The 5,129-nt window shown below is 36.1% G+C and overlaps 1 pseudogene; it reads left to right on the top strand.

The window, feature by feature from the left end:
• The first annotated feature begins 1,215 nt into the window (after positions 1-1,215).
• On the top strand, positions 1,216-4,725 carry LOC121788857 (annotated as a pseudogene).
• Positions 4,726-5,129: the final 404 nt, after the last annotated feature.

Genomic DNA, 5,129 nt, shown 5'->3' on the forward strand with positions numbered 1-5,129 from the left:
TGAATTTTTATTATTGTACTTGTCCGCCGGGATGTCCTAGTGCTTGTCCACTATTGTGTAGTGGGATGTCCTAGTGATGTGGCAGTGGGGTGGGAAGTCGACAGAAGGTGTTTTTGGAAAGTCTAGTGCTAGTCCGTGGGGAAGTCCTTCCCGTTGTGGATGCTCTTATAAAGGAGAGAATAATTATTCTTCAAGGATAGTTTAGTCATTAATTTAAATTAATGAGGATAATGACAATCATAATTTTATCTTTGTTTGTAACTTGTTGTATCAAACATTTAAATAGGATAACTCATAATAATCTTAAACTATCAAACACACGATCAAGATTAATTAACTAATCAAAACTATGATAACTATTACAAATTGTATCATGTCTAGTCGAAACATGACATAGTTACCAAACGATGCCTTATTTTATTGTTTCTTGTTTCTTCATCTTATATTCATGTTTGTCGCTTTTTAGTTTCTTCTTAAAAGTTTTCCACACTGTCTTTATGTGGCTTCGATCCTAAATACTACTTGTTGAACTTCTTCTATTATAATTTAAGAGTACTTTCAAAATTATTTATATTATGATAATTTATACATTTAATTTATATACTAAAATGAAATTTAAAACACTAGTAAATATTATAACAATTGCTTTACGAAATAAATATATTATTATAATAGTGCCGTGTGCAAAGAATAATAAAGAAAAGATATGGTACCCTCAAAATGCAAACAAATAAGGTATCAAGAATTCAAATTTTATCACTAATTTGGTAAAAATGGCAAACCCCAAAAAAAGTAATGCAATTTACGAAAATAGAATCCACCACTTGGCAGCGGTTTCTCTTACTAGCCTTGTCAAAAATATTTTACCAAACCTAGGCAGATTTGAACGATTTTCACTGGGTATATACAACTGTACAAACCCATTCTTGAACATAAATATGAATACCAAAACCTGAAAAGTGGAAAGTGGGACCCGCGCAGATGGCCAATAAAAGCAAAGTGAGAGCTTAATGTGGCAAGAGAGACAGAAATGAGAGAGAGTGTCATGCACCGCATACAAGAGTAGACCATGCAAAAGCTTGCCGTTTCAGTGCCATTTGTGGGATTATAAATACTCCCCTCTCTTCCTTCCCCTTCCGTCTCCAACCCCCCCCCCCCCCCTCTCTCTGTCATCCAAACCCTTTCCCTCTTCTCTTTCCCATTTTCGGATATTTAATGGGCCGGGGCAAGATTGAGATTAAAAAGATCGAGAATGTCAACAGCAGGCAGGTCACTGTTAAGGATAATCTCCTTAACGTGATGTCGGATGATAGATTAGAAGTCCCGGGAGGCGAAATCCCGTCGACAACTAGGGTTTGCAGAAAAACGATAAAGAAAACAAGAAAGACGATAAACGATTATTTCATTGACTCAATAATGAGAATGACAATAGTCCTATTTATAATAGGACTATGAATAACCTAACTTGGTGAAAAAAATAATAACGATATGGAAAAGATATGATAATATAATAATAGAGATATGATAGATATTCCGAAGATATACTCGTATCAGTCACCTTCTCAAAGAGGCGGGCGGGCTTGTTCAAGAAGGCTAATGAATTGGCTGTTTTGTGTGAGGCTGAAGTTGCTGTTATTATTTTTTCCAACACTGGGAAACTCTTTGAATTTGCTAATTCGAGGTGTGCATGCCATGTTTTTGTCTTAAAGATTGGATTTTGGGGGTTTGATTTTGGGATTTTTGCTATTTTGGTTGTTAAAAATTGATTCTTTTTTGGGAATTTGGGGATGATTATATTAATGTTGCGTGGGGGCTTTGCATGTTTGCTTGTTTTTGGGCGATTCAAGATTTAATTTAGTTTCTTCCTTTTGGTGTGATTGATTGGAGTTTTGCCTTCATTTATGTTTGATTAATGTTTTGGCAGTTATTGTTCTCATTTTTAAATTGCAGTCTTGGCAGTTTCAAATGACCTTTTACCCTGTTTGCACTTTGCAAATATGTGAGTTCTTTTTCGTTGTTTGGTTTGGTATTGTTTTCTTGAAACCATATAATTTGTAGTGATGTTGAAGCTATCTTGATGTTGAAATAGGTAAAGGCAATGGAATTGCATAAATAGGTTGCAACACATCTTTAAAAGCATTTCTCTGAATATGTATATGAATATTTCACTGCTCTGTTTTCTATCTTAATTTCATTGTTAATTTAGTTTGAAAACACTTATTTTGGGGTGGGGTGAGGTGGTGTATTTTGTTGCTGCTCTCGTATTAGATTATGAACTAATATATAAAAAGAGAAGTACAAACGTCAAATTGAGGTGTGCTGCCACTCTGGTATCTGCCAGAGATATAATACTGATTGTCTAAATGTTGAAGATTTACATTGCTGATCTTTACTGTTTGCAGTTTCAACATAGGGATGAGAAGTGGGGAATGTTACTAAATACTTTCTATTTCCATTATTGTGTGATGACATGAGAAAAAACCAAAGTAATCTTATTGAATTTTTAATGAAAGTTGGAATAATTTGACTTCACTTTTTTATCCAAAGTTCTCCAAGTACTTGATCACGTCACCGGAAAACGAGAAGCAGTTGATTTATTTGTTATCTACTTCATGCTTGTTTATCATTGTGTAACCACATTTCTAAAGGCATCTACACTTTCTTAGCAGTTGCGTGTGTAAAGTATTGTCCACTTCGGACTTGCTTAAGGATATGCCTCATCTGGGACATGTTATGTACTACTATCTGTCAGCAGTCTCATGTTATTGCCTAATGAAACCCAATGTGCTTCTATTTATGCTATGCGACAGAAAAAAAGGATGAGACATCTTTTGAGGCAAAACTATGATCATTTGTTTGATCTGAGATTCTGAGTAAAGGTATTACAGTGTCTTGGCCGTGTTAAAGTCGAGATTCTTTTCACAAAAATACCAATAATTTGCTTAGGTAAAATATTTGACTTTGTCACTGAAGCGAAGTAGTTATAACTTGGGAGATTGAGAGTATCCTTCCTTATTTCTTTTCGAGTTGATGTGGGGTGATTGTGGAATGGTGTTATTTGTACAAAAACATGCAAATTTTCGGTACTAGAATGTGCTGCTTGGCAGTTGGCGCCTGAAGTCCTGAATTTTCTTTCATTTTCTTGCAATTCCTTATAGCATTTTGTTCATCTGATAGTAAGTGTGTTAACGTTGATTCTAGGTCAGGCAATGGTTAGCCGTTTATATTGTTGTGCAAATCTAAATGTAGCATTCAGGTAAAGGATATTTTCTCTTGTGCTACTTTTTTGGTCTGGTGAAGGTTGTTTGTGGAATATTTTTTGACTGTTTCTTGAACTCAGCAAAAGTTAGACTTTATTTACTCTGTTTGATGTATCTTCATGTACTTTGAGGCTTATAGAATACATAGTGATGCAGAAGATCATGTATTCCGATTTCATTGTTTTGCTTATATTTACAGTATGAAAAAAATACTATCAAGATACAAGAAATGTGTGGATACTACAAAGAGTCCTGCCCGGAACTCGAGCCCGAGGTATGCTATTCCTCAGTGCAACTTTCTGTTTTTCCTTGGTTAATTAGTTGATTGGTTATTTGGCTGATTTACAATGCTAAAAGCATAGATCTTTTCTTCGTTTAGTTTGGAAGGAATTGTGTTTTGAGTTCTTATTATCTTCAGAAGCCAACACAGCCCAAGGAGACGGATGTCCTAAAAGAGGAGATAGAAAAGCTTAAAGTGAAGCAGCTGTATGATTTCTTCTACTATATTTTCTCATTAACATTTTGGAAATCCCTTTTATAGCTTCCCGATGGTTGGCTGTTTAGGAGACTCATGGGTAAAGACTTAACGGGCATGAGCTCGCAAGAATTGCATCTACTTGAACGACAGCTAAGTGAAGGGTTGATGTGCATAAAGGATAGGAAGGTTCATCATTCAAACACTAACTGGTTATCTACTTAATAATTTTGGATCATATTTTCATATTACTTTCTCTGACATATTCGGAGTTCACATATTTACAGGAGCAGTTATTATTGCAAGAGCTGGCACAGTGTCGAATGCAGGTAAAAAAATTTGCTCGGAATTTACTGATTTTTCAAATGAAAACATTGATTTTGGCTAGGTAACTCAAAATCATATAAATGCAGCGTCGTACTAATTTGTTCCCACTTGCAGGAACAACGAGCCGTGCTGGAAAATGAGACATTACGTAGACAGGTGAACGCACTTTTCGTTTATGTATAAAGATTCCTTTTTTTCTTTGCATATCTGAAGATAATAATGGATCCACATGAAAAGTAGGTTGAAGAGCTTCGAGGGTTTTACCCGCTGAGCAGTTCTCCAACGCCACTCTGTATCGAGTACCATAAACAAAGCGACCCAGTGAAGAAAGAAGAGTCGTCCAGAAGTCCTGAAACAGCATGCAATGGTGGGCTTGCAGATGAAACCTCAGACACCACCCTACAGTTGGGGTATTTTATAGTTTTCGTTATAAATCTTGTCCTTTTGTAGTTTGTTTGCTCCATTTTAGTTTTTGAGATTCTTCACGTGACAGGCTCCCGTATGGGAATAGCCGAAAACGCAAGACGCCCGATGGAGAAACGCAGTCGAGCACCTCAGAGACTCAATTCCGCCGCCTCCACGGATGAAAGAAGATATTGAAGGCTTGTTTTTGTTTCCCTTTTGTATATTACTTATGTTAGTCAACTGAGAAATATTGTTCCATTTGTGGTTGGACTTCTTCTTCCCTCGGGAGGAGGTTGTTTTCAGTTGTTATTGTGTTGTGTTCTCTACATGCACTGGTGCAGTGAAACACAGTGATGCAGATTCAGAAGCAGATATTCAGTCTTACCATTATTTGCTTTGCCAAACTGTTGCCATTATTTAGGCTGCTTTCTTCCAACCATTAATTCTTCCTCTCCAACCAAATTCAGATCAATGAATTCATACTCATTTGCATTTAACTACTGAACCAACCCATTTCAATCTTGTTTGGTTTAGGTTCAAATAGTCGAACCCAAATTATTTTGATACGGTTTTGGGTATTTTTTAAGGAATAAAGCAAAAACAGAGGTTACTAACTACTCTCTCCGTCCACTATTTAAAGAGCCCTTTTGACTCGGCGAACT

The sequence above is a fragment of the Salvia splendens genome, unplaced genomic scaffold, assembly GCF_004379255.2.
Source record: "Salvia splendens isolate huo1 unplaced genomic scaffold, SspV2 ctg1165, whole genome shotgun sequence".
In the NCBI taxonomy this organism is placed as follows: domain Eukaryota; kingdom Viridiplantae; phylum Streptophyta; class Magnoliopsida; order Lamiales; family Lamiaceae; genus Salvia; species Salvia splendens.